A 23,877-nucleotide genomic window follows, 5' to 3' on the forward strand; every position below is an offset into this window, starting at 1 on the left:
CACACGCTGCTGAGTGCTTGCCAGGGGCAAGGGGACCAGAGAAAGCAGAGCAAGGTTCTGGAGGCCAGGGTGGTTCGAGTGAGCGTGTGCAGGCCAGCCTGTGAAGGCGAAAACCACAGCGGGCTGCAGCAGAGGTCCAGCTTCACTCACAGTCCTATGGCATGGACCCGTTCTTGGTGGGGGCAGAGGCCCAAGCAACAGCGGCGGGGGGGCATCCACGCATGCTCGTGCAGCCCTGCCAGCAAGGGCAGAAGCCGCCAAAGCCGAGGCAGAGATTGGGGCTGGCATGCAAACAATCAGCGGCAGCGGAAGCTGAGTGACCTCAGGGGTGGTCCAAGCTGGCGCGCGGGAGTCCGCCAGCAAATGCGGGAGCTGCAGCAGCTGCTGAGGAGGTCTGAGCTGACATGCAAACACCCTGGTGATGTGGACTGTCCTTGGCAGCAATGAAGGCTGAGGCAGCCCTGGAAGAGGTCTGAGTAGGCATGTGCGGGCCCATCCTTGAAGGTGGAAGCTGCGGCGGATGCTGCAGAGGACAAAGCTCATGCACAAACATGCCCATGGTGCAGGCTCGCCCTCAGTGGCAGAAGCGAGAGTGGCCTTAGAAGCAGTCCAAGTGAACGTACACAGCCCGCTCGGGGCAGCAGAAGCCGTGGCAGCCCCAGAGGCAGGCTGGTTGGTGCCAGCAGCACCTGAGCCCAAATGGGACAGGCAGCAACAGTGGCGCCTTGCCAGTGGACAGACCACACAATGGGAGCACAGAGGCCACACCCACTGGACCCCTGTGACTACATCCTACTGAGTGCTTAAAAGAAGAAAAATAAATAAATAAATAAATAATAAAAAGTCTGGCTACAATGACACCTGAGGCTAAGGTTCTGGCCACATCCATTACTGTACCTAATCACTGAATTACAGTACAAAGCCCAACAAGTAGTCAGCAATAAGAGGCAACAGAAAGTGGATCTCAGGGGAACTTGAACTTTTAAAGAAAATTCCCCCAGGCCAAGAGTAGGTAAAAGCAAGCCTAAAAGTGCAGCTAATATTTACATTAGTACCTGGACCCAGCAGAGGCAGCCACAAGAGCTGAATCATCTATAGTTCCAAAATGGTTGATAAGAGCTAGTCATAGACAGTGACCCCCAATGATCTGCACCTGACTTCGAACAGGGAAGTCCAGGGCAGGCACAGTCAGCGACCGGATATGCACCAGTTCAGGACCTAACAACCCTTGTTAGAATAGAAGCTTAAGGAAGGACGTCTCACACCTGACCCAGCTAAGACATAGAAAACTCAGAAACAAACAGCCAGAAGAGCAGTGATAGCAGATAAGTAGCCTACAGCTAATACAAACAACAGCTAATGCCAACCCAGGAAGAACTAGAAATAACACAACTAAAAATTGGAGGCAGACAATATTAACCCTAGACTTTGCTAGCTTCACAAACAACACACCCAAACTAGGAGTGTATACACAGACAAAATGGGAAGACACAGAAATGCAATCCAAATGAATCAACAAGAGAAATCCCCAGAAAAAGAACTGAGGGAGATGGAAATGACCAAACTACCAGATGCAGAGTTTAAAATAATGGTTATTAGAATGCTCAAAGATCTTAGAGCCACAATGAATAAAAACAATGAGCACCTAAATAAAGAGATAACAAGCCTCAAAGAGGACATTGAAATAATAAAGAAGAACCAGTCAGAAATGACAAATACAATATCAGAAATGAAGACTATACTAGAAGCAATTAAAAGCAGGCTGCATAAAGCAGAATATCTAATCAGCAATTCAGAGGACAAGATAAATGAAAGCACGGAAGCAGAGCAGCAAAAAGTAAAGAGGCTCAAAAAGTCTGAGGAAACTCTAAGAGAGCTCTGTGACATGAGAAACAACATGCACATCATAGGGGTTCCTGAAGAAGAGAAAGAACAAGGGATAGAGAACCTGTTTGAAGAAATCATAGCTGAAAACTTCCCTCAACTGATGCAGAAAAAAGTCACAAAAGTTCAAGAAGGACAGGGATGACGTCAGAGTAATGGCGGGGTAGGAAGCGATACCGATAAATCTCCCCCAAAACTCAACAAGATCTTCAACCAGAAACAGAAAAACCTATACTTGGAGCTTCCAGATGCTTCGCAATACACCCAAAGGTATGATTGAGTGAAAAATTGGCTAAATATATAACCAAACCCCGAAGGAAATAGGGAGTAAGAAATGCTCCGCCTTCCTCACTAACCTAAACAGGGCGGCTTTCTCTGGTAACTGTGAATATAGAAACTGAGGCGGGCAAAGGGGGTGAATACATCCAGGCCGCGACACAAACGGCCGAACCAGGCTGTGGCACGGAGATCCAAGCCAAGGAAAATCTGATCCTGTGGCAACCCGGGCAATTCAAGCTAACACTCGCGCCAAACCCAAACAAAGAAAGACAAGCGGCGCGGACATTTTACCCGGTCTCCTGGTTGATGCGCAGTTAGAGGGCAAGAGATTTCTTCCTAAGCCCCGGAAGTGAGTGCCCGTGTTGCCCCACGGAGAGGCAGGGTCAGAGGCCTTTCTGTGGGCCGAGGGCAGAGTCTCTGGGCAGCCCCAGCGCCCTGGGAAAGCCACGCACGGGAGGGAGTGAGAACTAATTCCAACGGTGGAGATTTTCCGTGCCGGAGGGTGTTTCACTCAGAGGGAATCGCGGCCGGCCTCATATCCTGGTTTGCGCGCGCAGATAAGGAGTGAGCGATTCCTCCGAGTGCCTCGGCAGTGCGCACCCGTGTTATCGCACAGAGGGGCAGAGTCAGGGGCCTTTGTGTGGGCCAAAGCGGAATCTCGGGCTGCCCCAGCGCCTTGCAAAAGCCGCGCACGGGGACGGAGCGAGACTCAATTCCAACGCTGCAACTTTTCCGTGCGGTTGGGGGTTTCACTCAGAGCGTGAGACTGCTGGCCGGATATCCTGGTCTGCGCACGCAGCCAGTGAGTGAGAGTTTCCTCCAAGCGCCCCGGAAGTGGGCGCCCACCTGTGTTACCGGACAGAGTGGCAGAGCCAGAGGTCTTTGAATGGCCGGAAAGCCCGCCTGATTATGCTAGCAGCTCTGACTGACTGAGCCTTACCCAGAGCCCTGTGCTGAGTGGAAATAGAGTGGGGAGTTGCCAGCTCTTTGAGCCTCTTACTATCCAGGCAGAGGCAGCGGCAACCCCATAGCTGGATTATCAGGCTACTAATTGAGGAAGGAAAGACTAGGAGAAAGGCTCCAGGAACACGGACTCTCTCACTGTCGGAGCCTATAAATGCTAATAGCCTCGACTGCCAACGAGACTAAAGCACAATACATGACATTGCCATAGAGACTTATCAACTGCAAACCTCCACCTGAGCGTGGCAAAGGGGCAAAACCCGGGGTACAGAGTCACCGACCAGGAAGAGGGAGAGAAAAGAAAAAGCAAGAAGATAACCTCTCAAAATCAAGAATAATCTGCAGACTTTATAACCTATCCCATTTTATTATATTTGTTCGTTTGTTTCTCTTATCTTCATTCTTGATACTTTTCTTTTCCTCCTCCAATTTGGCCGATTAACTCTCTACCGGTCTTACTCTCTCCTCTCCTTGAACTACACTACCCATAAGTGTTACATCTCCCATTATCTTTTCTCTTCTCTTCCTTTCTCTCTATGAGGGTTGCACTCCAAAACCCTTAACTCTCTCTCTCTCTCTCTCCTTTCTTTTTTCTTCTTTTAGTGGTTCCCTCTTTTTTTTCTCTCTCTCTCTTTCTTTTCTCCCTCTATATTAGTTTCTTCCTTTCTCCTTTACATCTCCTCTCATTCAAACCTCAATAACAAACAAATTATCTTATCTGGGACTCAAACTTATGTTTGTGGCATTTTGGGGGGTTTTTACTTCACCTTTTTAACTCACTAGCAGTGCTCCCATACCTGGCTCTCCATATTATCTAGTTCTTGTTCCACTAAATACAATAGTAATTTTTTAATTTGTCCCCCCATTTTTCCGTTTTCCTCTTAATCCTCTCATCATAACTCTTAGACAACCAACACCTAAAAGCAAATCATTTTATTCTTGACTCAAATTTTTTCCTTATTTGCTTTTTGTGGGTCCATACGCTCTTTTTTTTCTTTTTTCTTTCTTCCTTTTTTTTTTTTTTTTTTTTTTGCCCCTTTATTACTTTTCCCCAATTCAGGCCCTCCATCACAGGCATTGTTTGTTATAATTCACAGTCCACCACAAGATTTTCTCAAGAAAGAGGAGAGAGGAGAGGAGAGGAAAAAAGGAGGGGGGGAATAATTTCCTTTTTTTTTTTTTTTTTTTTTTTTTTTTTAATTTTTATTTTATTTTATTTTTCTTTATTTCATTATTAATTTTTTTTTAAAAAACAACTCTTTGATTTTTTTTTATTATTTTTTTAAACTTTTTATTCTTTATTAAATCTCATTAATACTATCAACAAAACCACCCTCAGATGCCATTAAGGAAGAGAAAATCGAATATCATGGATACAAAAGAAAGAGAGGTAACACAGCTACATGAGGAAAAATCTATGGAGAAAAAATTTAATATATTGGAAACCTTGGAGCTAAATGACAGAGAATTCAAGATAGAAATCCTAAAAATCCTCCGAGATATACAAGAAAACACAGAAAGGCAATTTAGGGAGCTCAGAAAACAACTCAATGAACACAAAGAATATATGTCCAAGGAAATTGAAACTATAAAAACAAATCAAACAGAGATGAAAAACTCAATTCACGAGCTGAAAAACGAAGTAACAAGCTTAGCTAATAGAACAGGTCAGATAGAAGAGAGGATTAGTGAAATAGAAGACAAGCAACTTGAGGCACAACAGAGAGAAGAAGAAAGAGACTCAAAAATTAAAAAAAATGAGATAGCCCTACAAGAATTATCTGACTCCATCAAAAAGAATAACATAAGAATAATAGGTATATCAGAGGGAGAAGAGAGAGAAAATGGAATGGAGAACATACTCAAACAAATAATAGATGAGAACTTCCCAAGCCTGTGGAAAGAATTAAAGCCTCAAGTTCAAGAAGCAAACAGAACTCCAAGTTTTCTTAACCCCAACAAACCTACTCCAAGGCATATCATAATGAAATTGACACAAACCAACAGCAAAGAAAAAATTCTCAAGGCAGCCAGGGAAAAGAAGAATACAACATATAAAGGAAGGCCCATTAGATTATCATCAGATTTCTCAGCAGAAACTCTACAAGCTAGAAGAGAGTGGACCCCAATATTTAAAGTCCTGAAAGAGAGGAACTTTCAGCCACGAATACTATACCCATCAAAGCTATCCTTCAAATATGAAGGAGAAATAAAAACATTCACAGATACAGAAAAGATGAGGGAATTTATCATCAGAAAACCCGCACTCCAGGAATTACTAAAGGGGGTTCTCCAATCAGATACAAAGAACAAAAAAAAACAGAGCCACAAGTAAAAGCTCCAAGAAGAACACAATAAAACCAAATTTAAACTGTGACAACAACAAAAAGAAAGAGGGGGAGAAGATGGAGATTAACAGTAGCAAAGGACGATGGAGTGCAAAAGTACTCACAAAATAGTTCGCTACAATGAACAGGGTAGGGACCCTTTTCATTATTCAAAGGTAACCACCATTGAAAAAACCACCACAGAAGCACATGAGATAAAAAAGATAGCAACAGTGGAAAGATGTATGGAATACAACCAAATAAAAACAAAAGATAGAAAAACAAAAGAGAAGGATCAAACAAGACACAAAACTAACAGAAAGCAATCTATAAAATGGCAATAGGGAACTCACAAGTATCAATAATTACACTAAATGTAAACGGATTAAACTCACCAATAAAAAGGCACAGAGTAGCAGAATGGATTAAAAAAGAAAATCCAACTGTATGCTGCCTACAGGAAACTCATCTAAGTAACAAGGATAAAAACAAATTCAAAGTGAAAGGCTGGAAAACAATACTCCAAGCAAATAACATCCAAAAAAAAGCAGGTGTAGCAATACTCATATCGGATAATGCTGACTACAAGACAGGAAAAGTACTCAGAGACAAAAATGGACATTTCATAATGGCTAAGGGGACACTGAATCAAGAAGACATAACAATTCTTAATATATATGCACCAAACCAAGGAGCACCAAAATATATAAGACAGCTACTTATTGATCTTAAAACAAAAACTGACAAAAATACAATCATACTTGGAGACCTCAATACACCGCTGACGGCTCTAGATCGGTCATCCAAACAGAGAATCAACAAAGACATAGTGGCCTTAAACAAAACACTAGAGCACCTGGATATGATAGACATCTACAGGACATTTCATCCCAAAGTGACTGAGTATACATTTTTCTCCAGTGTACATGGATCATTCTCAAGAATTGACCATATGTTGGGCCACAAAAACAACATCAGCAAATTCAGAAAAATTGAAGTTGTACCAAGCATATTTTCTGATCATAAAGCCTTGAAACTAGAATTCAACTGCAAAAAAGAGGAAAAAAATCTCACAAAAATGTGGAAACTAAACAACATACTTTTAAAAAATGAATGGGTCAAAGAAGAAATAAGTGCAGAGATCAAAAGATATATACAGACTAATGAAAATGACAATACGACATATCAGAATCTATGGGATGCAGCAAAAGCAGTGATAAGAGGGAAGTTCATATCACTTCAGGCATATATGAACAAACAAGAGAGAGCCCAAGTGAACCACTTAACTTCCCACCTTAAGGAACTAGAAAAAGAAGAACAAAGACAACCCAAAACCAGCCGAAGAAAGGAGATAATAAAAATCAGAGCAGAAATAAATGAATTAGAGAACAGAAAAACTATAGAAAAAATTAATAGAACAAGGAGCTGGTTCTTTGAAAAGATCAACAAAATTGACAAACCCTTGGCAAGACTTACCAAGGAAAAAAGAGAAAGAACTCATATAAACAAAATCCAAAATGAAAGAGGAGAAATCACCACGGACACCGTAGATATACAAAGAATTATTGTAGAATACTATGAAAAACTTTATGCTACTAAATTCAACAACCTAGAAGAAATGGATAAATTCCTAGAAAAATACAACCTTCCTAGACTGAGTCAAGAAGAAGCAGAAAGCCTAAACAGACCTATCAGTAGAGAAGAAATAGAAAAAACCATTAAAAACCTCCCCAAAAATAAAAGTCCAGGCCCTGACGGCTATACCAGCGAATTTTATCAAACATTCAAAGAAGACTTGGTTCCTATTCTACTCAAAGTCTTCCAAAAAATTGAAGAAGAAGCAATACTTCCAAACACATTTTACGAAGCCAACATAACCCTCATACCAAAACCAGGCAAGGATGGCACAAAAAAAGAAAACTACAGACCAATATCTCTAATGAATACAGATGCTAAAATACTAAACAAAATACTAGCAAATCGAATACAACAACATATTAAAAAAATAATACATCATGATCAAGTGGGATTCATCCCAGAATCTCAAGGATGGTTCAACATACGTAAAACGGTTAATGTAATACACCATATCAACAAAACAAAGAACAAAAACCACATGATCTTATCAATAGACGCAGAAAAGGCTTTCGATAAAATACAACACAATTTTATGTTTAAGACTCTCAACAAAATGGGTATAGAAGGAAAATATCTCAACATGATAAAGGCCATATATAATAAACCATCAGCTAACATCATATTAAATGGCACTAAACTGAAGGCTTTCCCCCTTAAATCAGGAACAAGACAGGGTTGTCCACTCTCTCCACTCTTATTTAATGTGGTACTAGAGGTTCTAGCCAGAGCAATCAGACAAGACAAAGAAATAAAAGGCATCCATATCGGAAAAGAAGAAGTAAAGGTATCACTTTTTGCAGATGATATGATCCTATACATCGAAAACCCCAAAGAATCCACAAAAAGACTACTAGAAACAATAAGCCAATACAGTAAGGTCGCAGGATACAAAATTAACATACAGAAGTCAATAGCCTTTCTATATGCCAACAATGAAACAACTGAGAAGGAACTCAAAAGAATAATCCCCTTCACGGTTGCAACAAAAAAAATAAAATACTTAGGAATAAACATAACAAAGAATGTAAAGGACTTATATAATGAAAACTATAAACCATTGTTAAGGGAAATCGAAAAAGATATAATGAGATGGAAGAATATACCTTGTTCTTGGCTAGGAAGAATAAATATAATCAAGATGGCTATATTACCCAAAGCAATATACAAATTTAATGCAATTCCCATCAAACTTCCAATGACATTTTTTAAAGAAATAGAGCAAAAAATCATCAGATTTATATGGAACTATAAAAAACCCCGAATAGCCAAAGCAATCCTAAAGAAAAAGAATGAAGCTGGGGGCATTTCAATACCTGACTTCAAACTCTATTATAGGGCCACGACAATCAAAACAGCATGGTATTGGCAGAAAAATAGACACTCAGACCAATGGAACAGAATAGAAAGTCCAGAAATAAAACCACATATATATAGTCAAATAATTTTTGATAAAGGGGCCAACAACACACAATGGAGAAAAGAAAGCCTCTTCAATAAATGGTGCTGGGAAAACTGGAAAGCCACATGCAAATGAATGAAACTGGACTGCAGTCTCTCCCCCTGTACAAAAATTAACTCAAAATGGATCAAAGATCTAAACATAAGACCTGAAACAATTAAGTACATAGAAGAAGACATAGGTACTCAACTCAGGGACCTGGGTTTTAAAGAGCATTTTATGAATTTGACTCCAATGGCAAGAGAAGTGAAGGCAAAAATTAATGAATGGGACTACATCAGACTAAGAAGTTTTTGCTCAGCAAGAGAAACTGATAACAAAATAAACAGAAAGCCAACTAAATGGGAAATGATTTTTTCAAACGACAGCTCAGATAAGGGCCTAATATCCAAAATATACAAAGAACTCATAAAACTCAACAACAAACAAACAAACAATCCAATAAAAAAATGGGAAGAGGATATGAATAGACACTTCTCCCAGGAAGAAATACAAATGGCCAACAGATATATGAGAAGATGCTCATCTTCTTTAGCTATTAGAGAAATGCAAATCAAAACGGCAATGAGATACCACCTCACACCTGTTCGATTAGCTGTTATTAGCAAGTCAGGTAACAGCAAATGTTGGAGAGGCTGTGGAGAAAAAGGAACCCTCATACACTGTTGGTGGGAATGTAAAGTAGTACAACCATTATGGAAGAAAGTATGGTGGTTCCTCAAAAAACTGAAAATAGAACTACCTTATGACCCAGCAATCCCTCTACTGGGTATATATCCCAAAAACTCAGAAACATTGATACGTAAAGACACATGCAGCCCCATGTTTATTGCAGCATTGTTCACAGTGGCCAGGACATGGAAACAACCAAAAAGCCCATCAATAGATGACTGGATAAAGAAGATGTGGCACATATACACTATGGAATACTACTCAGCCATAAGAAATGATGACATCGGAACATTTACAGCAAAATGGTGGGATCTTGATAACATGATACGAAGCGAAATAAGTAAATCAGAAAAAAACAGGAACTGCATTATTCCATACGTAGGTGGGACATAATAGTGAAACTAAGAGACATTTATAAGAGTGTGGTGGTTACGGGGGGGAGGGGGGAATGGGAGAGGGATAGGGGGTGGGGAGGGGCACAAAGAAAACAAGATAGAAGGTGACAGAGGACAATCTGACTTTGGGTGGTGGGTATGCAACATAATTGAACAACAAGATAACCTGGACTTGTTATCTTTGAATATATGTATCCTGATTTATTGATGTCACCCCATTAAAAAAATAAAATTATATATTAAAAAAAAAAAAAAAAAAAAAAAGTTCAAGAAGGACAGAGAAACCCGAAGAAATCTACACCAAGACACATCATAATTAAAATACCAAAGCATACAGAAAAAATACTAAAAGCTACAAGAGAAAAAATGTCAATCACCTACAAAGGAGCCCCCATAAGGATGACATCCAACTTCACAACAAAAACACTTGAGGCCAAAAAGGCATTGCAAGAAATATTAACAGTAATGCAGAACAAGAGCCTATAACCAAGATTACTTTATCCAGCAAGGCTATCGTTTAAAATTGAAGAAAAAAATAAAAAAGCTTCCCAAACAAACAAAAAATTCAAGGAATTCATTACAACCAAACCAATGCTGCAAGAAATGTTAAGGGGCCTATTGTAAACAGAACAAAGGGTGAAAAATCTAGTAAAAGAGGAATGTAGATTTAAAGAATAAAATGGCAATAAATACCTACATATCAATAATAACTTTAAACGTAAATGGATTAAATTATCCAATCAAAAGACATAGAGTAGCTGCATGGAAAAGAAAACAGGGCCCACACATATGCTTTCTACAAGAGACACACATCAAAACAAATGATACACATAGACTGAAAGTAAAAGGTTGGAAAAAAATATTTCATGCAAATGAAAATGAAAAAAAAAGCTGGGGTAGCAACACTTATATCTGACAAAATACACTTTAAAACAAAGGCTATAGTAAGAGATAAAGAAGGTAACTACATAATGATAAAGGGAGCAATGCTACAGGAAGATTTAACCATTATAAATATCTATACACCTAATATAGGAGCACCTAAATATATAAAGCAGACTTTTATGGATATAAAGGGCAAGATCAACAGCAATACTATAATATTAGGGGATTTTAATACTCCACTAACATCACTAGATAGATCCTCAAGAAAGAAAATTAACAAAGAAACAGCAGACATAAAAGACACCCTAGATCAACTGGATTTAATAGATATCTTCAGAACCTTTCTTCCCAAAGAAGCAAAATATACATTCTTTTCAAGTTCTCATGGTACATTCTCTAGGATAGACCAGATGTTAGGGCACAAAATGGGTCTCAACAAATTTAAGAAGATTGAAATCATAAAAAGCATCTTCTCTGATCACAATGGCATGACACTACAAATCAACTACAACAGAAAAACTAAAAAATGCTCAAACACTTGGAAACTAAATAGCATGGTATTATTAAACAACAAATTGGTTAACAATGAGATCAAAGAAAATATAAAAAATTCCTAGAAACAAATGAAAATGAGCATACAAAATTTAAGGGAGTCAGCAAAAGCAGTCCTGAGAGAGAAGTTCATAGCATTACAGGCATATCTCAAAAAGCTAGAAAAAGCTCAAATAAACAACTTAACCCTGCATCTAAAAGAACTAGAAAAAGAACAGCAAGTAAAGCCCAGAGGAAGTAGAAGGAAGGAAATAATAAAGATCAGAGCAGAAATAAATGACAGAGGCAAAAAAGACAATACAGAGAATCAATTAAACAAAGAGCTGGTTCTTTGAAAAGGTAAACAAGATGAATGAACCTTTAACCTAATTCACCAAGAAAAAAAGAGAGAGGACTCAAATATAATAAAATTGGAAATGAGAGTGGAGAAGTAACTGACACAGCAGAAATTCAAGGATTGTAAGAAAATACTATGAAGAACTGTATGCCAAAAAATTAAACAACCTAAGTGAAATGGACAAATTCCTTGAAACATATAATCTTTCAAAAATCAATCTGGAAGAATTGGAAAACCTAAACCGACTGATGACAACAAATGAGATAGAAACAGTTATCAAAATACTCCCAACAAACAAAAGCCCTGGACCAGATGGCTTCACAGGTGAATTCTACCAAATATTCAAAGAAGAACTAACTCCTATCCTTCTCAAGCTATTTCAAAAAATTCAAGAGGAGGAAGACTTCCAAGCTCCTCTTATGAGGCGAGCATAATTCTGACTCCAAAACCAGGCAAAGACAACACAAAGAAAGAAAATTATAGGCCAATATCCTTGAGGAATTTAGATGCTAAAATTCTCAACAAAATATTAGCAAATTGGATCCAGAAATACATGAAAAAAATCACATATCATGATCAAGTGGGATATATTTTGGGGAGGCAAGCCTAGTACAATATTTGCAAATCAATCAATGTGATTCATCACATAAACAAAAGGAAGTAGCAAAACCACGTGATAATTTCAATAGATGTAGGAAAAGCATTTGATAAAATCCAGCACCCATTTATGATCAAAACTCTCAGCAAAGTGGGAGTACAGGGAACATACCTCAACATGATAAAGACTCTCTATGACAAACCCACAGCCAACATCATACTCAATGAGCAAAAGTTAAAAGCAATCCCCTTAAGATCAGGAACAAAGCAGGGGTGCCCCCTTTCACCACTCTTATTCAACATAGTTCTGGAAGTCCTATGCACAGCAATCAGATAAGAAGAAGAAATAAAAGACATCCAAATTGGAAAAGAAAAAGTAAAACTATCATTATTTGCTGATGATATGATACTGTATATAGAAAACCCTAAAGTCTCAGTCAAAAAACTAGTGGACCTGATAAATGAATTCAGCAAGGTGGCAGGATATAAAATTTATACTCAGAAATCAGTGGCATTTTTATACACCAACAACGAACTGTCAGAAAGAGAAATTAAGGAAATAATTCCGTTCATTATTGCAACAACAAAAAATAAAATAAAGTACCTAGGAGTAAATTTAACCAAGGAGGTTAAAGACTTGTATTTTGAAAATTATAAAACATTGATAAAAGAAATCAAGGAAGATACAAACAAGTGGAAGCACATACCGTGTTAATGGATAGTAAGAATAAACATCATTAAAGTGTCTATATTAGCCAAAGCAATTTATAAATTCAATGCAATGCCAATTAAAATACCAATGACATACTTCAAAGATATAGACCACATATTCCAAAAATTTATATGGAACCAGAAAACAATAAGAATAGCCTTAGCAATCTTAAAAAAGAAGAATAAAGTAGGGGGGTATCACACTTTCTGATATCAAGTTATACTACAAGGCCACTGTACTCAAAACAGCTTGGTACTGGCATAAGAACAGGCATATAGATCAATGGAACAGAACAGAGTACCCAGAAATAAACCCACACCTTTATGGACAACTGATATTTGACAAAGGTGGTAAGAGCATATGAAATGGGGTAAAGACAGCCTCTTTAACTAATGGTGTTGGGAAAATTGGACAGCTACCTGCAAAAAATTGAAACTAGATCACCAACTTACACCATTCACAAAAATAAACTCAAAATAAATAAAAGACTTAAATGTAAGTCGTGAAACCATAAGCATATTAGAAGAAAACATAGGCAGTAAGCTCCTCGACATCTCTTGCAGCAATATATTCGCTGATTTATCTCCACAGGCAAGTGAAATAAAAGACAGGATGAACAAATGGGATTGTATCACACTAAAAAGCTTTTGCATAGCTAAAGCCAGTATGAACAAAATAAAAAGACAAACCACACAATGGGAAAACATATTTGACAATACTTCTGATACAGGGTTAAAACCAAAATTTATATAGAACTTGTAAACTCAACACCAGGGAGATAAACAATCCAATCAAAAAATGGGCAAAAGAAATGAATAGACACTTCTCCAAAGAGGACATGATGGCCAATAGGCAGATGAAAAATGTTCAACATCACTAATCATTAGAGAAATGCAAATTTAAACCACAGTGAGATATTACCTTGCATCAGTCAGAATGGCGCTCATCAACCAAACAACACACAATAGGTGCTGGCGAGGATGTGGAGAAAAGGGAAGCCTTCTGCACTGCTGGGAATGCAGACTGGTGCAGCCACTGTGGAAAACAGTATGAAATTCCACAAAAAATTAAAAATGAAACTGCCTTTTGACCCAGCTATCCCATTTTTAGAAATATATCCCAATAACACCATATCATTGATTCAAAAGAAGAAATGCCCTCCCCATGTTTATGCCAGCATTTTTTACAATAGCCAAGATCTGGAAACAGCCCAAGTGTCTGTCAGTGGACGAGTGAATTTAAAAGTAGTGGTACATATACACTATGGAATACTATGGGGCCAATGAAAAAGAAGGAAATATTACCTTTTGCGACAACATGGATGGACCTGGAAACTATTATGTTAAGTGAAATAAGCCAGGCAAAGAAAGAAAAATAGCATATGACCTCACTCATTTGAGGAATGCAATGAACAATGTGAACTGAGGAACAGAATTGAGACAGAGGAGAGATCAAAGGGACCAGAGGACAGATGGAAAGGGGATGAGGGGATGGGGCAATCCTGAAGGGAAGCGGGGAGGGCACTGTGGGGAGGGGGCAAGGGAGGTGTTGAGAGGAATAGAGGGGAAGCAAGGATGCATTTGGGACAATACTAGAATCTATGTAAACACAAGAAATTAAAATCAATAAAAATTATTATTGTTATTACTTCAATGATGGTGGTTTGTGGTTAATTTTGCCTGTTTCCCTAGCTTCTGTTTTGGAATCATTGTACCCTCCATGGCGGATCCACTGACTGAGCTCAGCATCCAATCACAGACTCAAGGGACAGCTCTGGAAAACCTAAAACAGAGGTCCATCTTCCTTCTGCCTGACCAATGATATGCCTTTCTTTCTTATAAGCCACAGGGAAGAAGCCTAGGAAGAAGCTTTTGCACAAAATTCCTGATGACCACCTAAAAACTCCTCTTCTGTTCTTTCAGTGTTATCCTTAGTTCTTTAAACCATTTCTCCTTTAATAATTGAGGACCAGAAACTCAGGACCCGGGATTCTCTCTTCTCTCCTCTCAATTCCCCTCTTTTTCACTCTTGTGTTCTCTAGGGCCAGATCAGAGCCTGCTTTATTTCAATCTTACTACTATCATATAAAATACCATAGAGGCCATGGAAAAATAACCTCATTTTCCATGTATACCTTTACTACTATAGCATAGGGAAAAGAAATCTGTGATTTGAGATCTCCAAATCCTTTCTTGCTGCAACAACCTGGCTTGCAAGACAGTTTACACATTATATAATCTTAATTTGAATGCCAAAAACTGAAAATATCTTGGGCTTTTCTTCCGTATTCTTCCTACAATTTTCTGAATCAATATCCACGGTTGGCAGGCATTGTCCTGGGTAGACTAGATTGAAGTTCTTATATCCAGATTGACAAATGAAAAGGTCTATTAATTATTTCTGACATATCCTTTCCATTGCCAATATTACTGAACAGACAATTAGGATAATTCTCAGAAAGAATTCTTCCATTCTCAGTAATATGCATCATGTTTCTTTCATCTCAAAATATTTTTAATATAGAAGTCTTTATGTTATTTTCTATTCTTTCCTCTAATTTTTCTTTAAAAGTTTGAGAAATTATATTATAATCTCATTACACAAATTCATTAAAAATAAGTGTTAGGAAATGGCTAACAAAAAACTTAATTTTAATAACTTCATAAAAGTTAGTTATAAAAAGTCATATTTATATACATTTTAATAAAAATGAAATACCTTTTTTTTTCCAAGTGAGAGGAGAAGAGATAGAGAAACAGACTCCCACATGCACCACGACCGGTATCCACCTGGCAACGCACATGTGGGACCAATGCTCAGCCCATCTAGGTTTTGTTTGCAACTAAGCTATTTTTTTAGCACCTGAGGCAGAGTCTCCACAGAGCCATCCTCAGTGCCCAGGGCTGACATGCTCAAATCATTTGAGCCATGGCTGCAGGAAGGGAAGAGAGAGAGAGAAAAAGGAGAAGGAGTGGAGAAACAGATGGTCACTTCTGTGTGCCCTGACTGGGAATCAAAGCTGGCACATCCACACTTCAGGTCAACACTCTACCACTGAGTCAACTGGCCAGGGTCTAAAATGAAACTTCTCTCATAGAAATATTTACCATTTTGGTTACAGTTAGCAGATTCTAAATAGGATGTAATCTTGAAACATCAGCAATACTTCTGTGATGAATTCCTTAGATCTATTAACCTGCCTTTAGAATTTATAAAAGCAGGAACTAAGATTTAAGCCAATACTCCAGAATTTAAAGGCAAAACAGACATTTAAATATTGGTGGATTAATATCAATAGTAGGGAGCTTATTCTTACTAAAACCTAAAATAGAAGACTTTTTTCACTTAGAGTACTTTACAGCTAATATACATAATGAGATTTTTGTAAGAGAAAAAAGAAAATGCTATGAATGTCCTTCAACCTAGTAGCAAGTTTTATACAAAAACATTAAGACTATTATTTCAGCAGTGCCAATTAAAAAGTGAAATTATGCAAAAATTAGCACCTTTGCACTTGTCTTTTAGCTTGCTGCATTATATAGAAAACAAGATTTTTTTCCAGAAATATGATTCACAACAGTGGTAACAATTGATTTCTTTCCTGATTCAATATATCAGGACTCTTTCAAAATGCGCATGAGTGTGCGCACACGCGCACGCGCACACACACACACACACACACACACACACACACAAGCATCTCTCACATAAAGGAGAAGAAATTAAATGCTTTGATTCTAACCACATTCCTCTATCATACAAAATGACTAAAATTCTTCAAATAACTTGCATTTTATTATATAATACACACACATACCTCCCTCAAAAAAAGAGAAAGTAAACGCTGTAATTATAACCACTTTTCTCTAACATATAAAGATATGAAATAATATAATAACTTGTATTTTTTCACATAACATATGCCAGATGCTGTGGTATTTAATTTATTCATATTATCTCTTTTAATTACAATAATTCTATGTGAGATGGATTGTTCAAAAAGGTGAAATTGGGACTTAGTTTAAACAACACCCCTAGTCAAGAATTTAAGTCTGGTTAATTTTGAAGCTCACACTCAGTGACTATGCTAAACTAGCCTAAAAATAATTAATGGAAAAATATTTAAACATTAGTCTCATTACCAAAGCTTCTTTAGATTTGTTTTTTAAAACATTTTTTTTTAGTTAATAGGGAGTACATCCTTGCTTACCAATAACAAGGATTTTATTAGACCCTCTCACGTCCTTTAGTAGATTACATGATAAATTCAGTAAGGAATGACTTTCAAGAGACTGTAGTGATGTCTACCTAATATGCCTTACTTCTTCCACAAAGATATTAAGAGATAATTACATTAGTAATAATATTGTATATATAAATTTAAAATACTGTTTTTCCAGGCGTATAAGGAGTCTTATTTTATTATCTCTTTCAGTCTGTGAAGCAAGTACAACATGAATTACGTACAGCATGCATAAAATTATTTTGTTAAGGATAACCTTTAGGAAAAGACAAAACTAAAATGTAGCCAGGATGTGTGGAAAGAATGGGGTGGAGAGGTGGCTAAAAACTTGTGGGGGAAATATGTGTTTTCTTGCAATCCAGCACTTTTTCAGGAAATTCTGTTATATCATTTTTTCTTTTAATTGATTGAGAGGCAGGGAGGCAGAGAGCCTCTTGCATGCACCCTGACTAGGATCCACCTGCCAAGCCCCCTAGGAGGCAATGCTATGCCCATCTGGGGCATTCATCTGTTGCTCAGCAACTGGGCTATTTCAGTGCCTGAGATGAGGTCATGGTGCCATCCTCAGTGCCTGAGGCCAACTTGCTCAAATAGTTATGGCTGCAAGAGTGGGGGAGAGAGAGAGAGAAGGAGAGGAGGGGTGGAGAAATAGGTGGTCACTTCTCCTGTGTGCCCTGACTGGGAATCAAACCTGGGACCTCTACATGCCAGGCTGACGCTCTACCACTGAGACAACCAGCCAGGGCCAGCAGGACCTTTCTGATTGGGAAAATTTTGTTCTATGTATCCCATAGACTTCCAATCCAAGTAGAAGCCAGAATACCACTTTCCTACACTCTATTTGCACTCAGGGTGCTGGCATATGACTTAGCTCTGCCAATTAGACTTAATTACAGGAGATTAATTCATACATGGGCAGTGTGAGAAAGCAGACCCTGAACAGCTCCATTTGGGGAGGATGTGGCTGCAGCAGAATGCAGCTCTCGGGGCAGGGGGATAGAGGCTCTGCAACCTGAGACAGCAACAGTCACGCAGGCATTTGTGTCTGTAGCTATTGTGGTTAGTATAGCCAGCTGGTGTGGTTTGGGCATTATTCTTAACTGTGTGGCATTTGAGCCTGACCATCTTACTTTTCTGGTTGGTAAACCCTTTATTATTCTTGAATACATTTTTTTCAAAAATACTTTAAGAGGTTTCTATTACTTGTATCTGAGATCACTGACTCACACAGTAGAAAGCTATGAAAACCTACTAAGTCTTTAAGTGATAAGCTTTATTACTGTGTATATCTTTAATAATGGTCACAATAATAACTTGTAGACTTTTATTTTGTTAGGAAAAAGCAAACTTGACAATTTTGAATTGTTAAATTTAGCTTTTTAGATCTCAGCACTTGACAAGCTCTAGAATCTCTCATAAGAAGACATCATTTCACATGCCAGTAATTACCTCAATAAGATAGTTAAATTCAATAACTTTTAATCCACAACTATATATGTAATAGGTATTATGTTGAGCATTAGAGTTGTAATGATAAATAAACACAGTATCTCTAAAGAACCTGTAATTCAGGAAGACGATGTTTTAACAATGGTTTTCCATTCTTTCTCATAGAGCTCATAAATTAGATATTCCTAGAACTAACATCAACAGTGCACATTTTTGCTTGACCTGGCAGTGGCACAGTAGATAGAGCATTGGCCTGGAATGCCAAGAACCCAGGTTCAAAACCCCAAGGTCACTGGCTTGAGCACTGGCTCATCCAGCTTGAACATGGGGTTGTCAGCTTGAGCGTAGGATGATAGATATGACCCTATGGTCGGTGGCTTAAGCCCAAATGTTCCTGGTTTGAAGCCCAAGGTCACTGGCTTGAGCAACAGATCACTAGCTTGGCTGGAGACACATACCCCTGCCCCTGCAGTCAAGGCACTTATGAGAAAGCAATCAATAAACAACTAAGGGACCACAACAGAGTTGATGCTTCTCATCTCTCTCCTTTCTGTCTATCTATTTCTTATCTCTCACTCACTCTCTCACTAAAAAAGAAAAAAAGTAGTTCACATTTTGAATTAGAAAATGTAACTCTCTTATAAATAGTACAAATGTAAAATTTAACTATTTCTGTATAGGAATATAAACTTATTAATTACTGGATATTCTGGATATTGCCTTATGTATATTTAAAGGGAAAATATTTTCAAAATAATAGAATAAGTGGTTAACAAATAAAACTTATTTGTGCTTTAACCAACTTTTTATAATATTATCCTTTCAACATGAATCTTAAGACTCATGTATTAAAAATAATGAGGGTTAAAAAAGGTTAAATGGACAATAATCACAGTAAAGTAAACTATGGTAAGCATAGCTAGCTTAATGTAATAAATCATAGATTATTGGTCAATATTACAGATTCTATTATTTCTATATAATTTATGTTTGCTATCTCTTGATTTAATTGTTCCTAACCTTACCGTAGAATTTCCACATAAAGTTGTGCTAATAAGTGACTTTGAAGAAAGTTTTTTTCTTTATGATTTAAGCAATTATTTTTAGAGGATAACTCATGGGCAAGTAAATTTTCTAACCCTGATTTCTTATTCTTTCTGGTCTGGAAAATTTGCCCATGCTACCCTCTAAATACTCATGTATTATATTGATGGCCCTTTAAAAAATGTTCAGGTTTTTTAAAATTAGTTCCAAGCAACTAAAGGAACATATGCCCAGTAACATTAAAGTTTATATTTTGAACAGCAATAAATGTTCATTTCCTTCAACTATTTTGCCTCTATCAGAAATAAGGTACATAAAATTTACTTATTTATACTCAAACCTATTGTTTATGGAGGCTGAAAAATTTATTCATGTAACTCAGTTTGTAAGTTGCCTCCTAGATAACATTTCAGAAACTTATTTTCTGGGGCAAGTCTCTCCATTATATTGGACTACAACTCCCATTAACCAGACATTGAGAATCAATATTAGTAATTTAAAACTATTTGAAAAAATATATATTTCCCATTTTAAAATCCATACAAAAGCCTTAACTAGGTGAGGAAAGCAAAAGAGAGAATTAAAAACATAAATATAACTCAATCTTTCTGGCTCCAAAAGTATAATAGATATGCTATCATATATACCAAGCTATGTCTTCAGGAAGTTGTCTCAAAGGAGAGGGAAATGAAGGGTTGGGTTTGGGTGTAGAAGACATGGTTTCAGTTATCCTCTCTGAGGCTTTCCAAATGTAACAGAATCAGAAGTTCTCTCAAATTAAGAGTCTAGGCATTTGTATGAGTGGTGGTGGTGGTGGTGGTGTTATTTTCTTTATGTGTGTTCTTTTCTTGTTTACTTTGTTTAAAACTTTAAATTCGGATAAAAAATAAACATTCTTAGTCTGGTTGTAGGGTCGCCATGAAGTGATGCAGTTAGTGACATTTTATAATCTATACAGACTGATACAACTGTGAGAAACACAGTAATTGCTGTTTTATACAAGACTAGCCTTCTAACACTTATAGAAAAATTGCATTATGGAATGGGATGGAGTGTAAAAATGTTGATATTGGAAGCCACCTCTAGTTTCTAATAAAGAGCAAATGAATGTACTTCTCTGTTAACTAGCTCCACGGAAGAAAGGGTTTTATAAATTTATAAGTCAGTGTGCTATACCAATTATAGTTCATGTTTCCCATTCCAAATATGAAATTATTCTATATCCAGAATGCACCTTAATAGATTCTATCAATGTGAATTTATGAATATGATAAATTTGGAATAATTTCAAAATTTTTCAAGACCTAAAAATTAATTTATTCACTCACTTAAATTATCATCAAGACCCCTCATTTAAAAATACATAGATTTATGCAAACACAAGATTTAATAAGGAAGACTGAACACGTGATTGGTAGAAATATTCTTTATTTATTTAAAAGATATTTTGGCACAATATATCAAAAAAGATATTTTGATACCCTTGTGCCAAAGCGGGTTAAACCAAAGTGATCTTACTTGTCCTTATTGATGATGACACTTGTGACCATGTAATACAATTCTGGTTGGCTGATATTCCAGCTCTATAATTTCGTTTCACTCCAGAAGCACAGTGCCACAACTCATTTTATCTCACTGTCATAAAAGTACACATTGCTTTTCTCACTCATCTACTAGGAATAAAAACGGACAACTTTGGTGCTCTAAGGGCAGGAGCATTTCACCCTATTAAGCCCAGGCAGTTGGTTCTGGTCTTGTTACTCAGATATAAATGAATATTAATGCCAATAAAATGTGGGGAGCTTATGCTAGTAATCTGAAGTTATAAGATGAAAATGTAAGGCTTTGTCTTATAATTTATATTTTATTTGACATGGAGAAAACTGATAAAATTTCCTACTTCTTCATCTTTTACATAGGGTTAATGATAACCTTCACTCAATGTCATGATTATAGACAGATTATATCCTGAAAAATGTTAAAATGTTGTATCTGGCTAAATTACAGATTCTATGCAATGAAACCAGATAGCCAGAGCTGTCCCAGATATGACATTTAGGCAAAACATATTTGTATTATATTTCTTGTATTATATTTCTCGTATTATATTTCTCGTATTATATTTAGTGCTGAATAAATTAAGATCCATTTTGCAAGCCATACTTCTTTATTTTTTAAGTTTAGGGACAATATCAAAAACTAGTCATTCTGTGCTTAAAATAATTTATTGGCTCTAGTATTTTTTTGCTCTCAAATATTCTAGATTAAAAATAACAATCTAGCTATTTTTTTGAAATGTCACTTTTAAAAATTTAATGTAAGGCAGCTTGCTTACTCTTCTTCCCAATTTCAATTTAAAATGTTTACTCTTGCCCTGGCCCAATAGCTCGGTTGGTTAGAACATCGTCCTGATACACAGAGGTTGAAGGTTCAATACCAATTAGGGCACTCACAGGAACAGATCAATGTTCCTGTCTCTCTCTCACTCTCTGCTTACTTTCTCTCTAAAATTAGTAAAATATACATTAGAAAAATGTTTACTCTTGACCATATATGCATATATTATATAAAATAAAAAAACCTGTATGCTCATTTTTCTTCCACTAGTTTGTCTTTTAGTATACCTGGACTTCTGATGTGCAGCAGTGACCTAAAACAATTAATTTACATCCAAGTTCTAAGTTCTATCCAGTGTATATAGTTGCAGAAGAGAAAACTTGGGGCCTGAAATCAGAATTTTAGAGGGAGGGAATGTAGAGACTTTCTAATCCAGTATGTTCTTTGTGGAGGTGAGAAAACTGAGACCCAGTTATTTGACTTGATGTATGTAAAGTCTCTAATTAGTAATGAAATCAGAGCAGTCAGTGTTATTTCCTCGGAACCACATAGCTTCCATCTGCATTCTTTAGTGCTTTCAGTTGCTAATTTCTTCCATTCTGAAATAGTTGTGTATCCTGGCTGTGAACCACAGCTTTCTGTGACACCGTCAAGCCTGCTTCTTAAAATACATCTCAAATATTTGTGATTTCATCACATTTCCTGACTTCTCAGATTTGCAATGATTCATACTATGGTGTTTCCATTAAAATATAGCCTCAAGTACTAGTTGCACCAGACATGTACTTTAAGAAAAGAAAAAAAATATTCTTTAAAGACCTCAAAACAGTGATGCAACTAATATAAACAACCTGTATACAATATATTATTGAAAAAATAAAATTTTTTAAACGAAGAATAATGTAAGAGGAGAAACAAAGAAAACCCTGGGCACTCCACACCCTGAGAATAAATCCTGTGTTCTCAGAACAAGGATTGAGAACCAAGTTCTCTAAGTACAGTATGGTTCTCATTAAACTTCTGCTATTGCCAAGAAGAATATTACTAATGCAAGAAGAGAAGAAAGAATAACTATTTCACTAACCACTTCATCTTGCTATGTTTGTTTCTAGACCTGAAAACTCAAGGGTTTGAAACTACTATAAATTGCCTGTAAATTATTTTGCAGTTATAACTTTTGTAATTCTCAAGACATTTACCCAACTCATTACCTGTACCTTTTGTACTTCTCTTATTGACTAATCAACAGTAAAAACATATATTTTCACTACTCAGAAAATTTTAAACCTTCATTACTTTTTTCACAATCTATAAATACATATTTTAAAAAATGTTAGCAACTCATTCTTAAAAAATTCAGCACCTCATTCATATTTGTAAGTATTCATTGGTCAGAGTAGTGCAATATTGAACTTGACCATTTTTGAATGAATGTAAATTTGGAAAAAAAAGTGAGGTATGAAGGTTCTGAGAATTAATATGTTGCATTTCTAATTCAATCATTTAGTCTGAATAACACATAAGGAAATATTGTCAGTGTGATGTCATTGTCCAGGTAATTGCAGCATTTTGGTAATGCAAACCAAACAGTTACTCAATTAATAAGTGGGAGGGGCACTATTATAGTAATGACTGATTGTAGCTTATTTCTTTAATGAAATGGTCTCTACACATTCTATTTATATTGATGTATCATTTTCAAAGCATATAGGTAACTGTTTCTAATCTAACAAATGCATATTTTCTTCTCCCACAAAGGAAAAGGATAGTGAGAGAAAAATAAAGTGAGCTATATGTAAAATTATTGCTCAGTGACAGTTACCCATGATATTGTAAGGTGGTGACTATCATGGGTGACCAGAATCAATTATCACATTTTACTCTGCATCAAATTCTATTGAATCCTTTACCAGAGATTTTGCCAAGAATAGTTTTATTGTTCTCTGGTGCAAGTGGAGGTGCCAGTGAGCCATGTTCACTAACAGAAGAGCAGTCACAGAGGGGCCTGCCTATGTAATCCTCATGAGAGAACTCCACTTAAATGATGTTGTAATAAATAATTTAAAAGATTAAACCTTATTCTTCTTTTTAAGATATCAGAAGT

The sequence above is a fragment of the Saccopteryx leptura genome, chromosome 3, assembly GCF_036850995.1.
Source record: "Saccopteryx leptura isolate mSacLep1 chromosome 3, mSacLep1_pri_phased_curated, whole genome shotgun sequence".
Taxonomy (NCBI): Eukaryota; Metazoa; Chordata; class Mammalia; order Chiroptera; family Emballonuridae; genus Saccopteryx; species Saccopteryx leptura.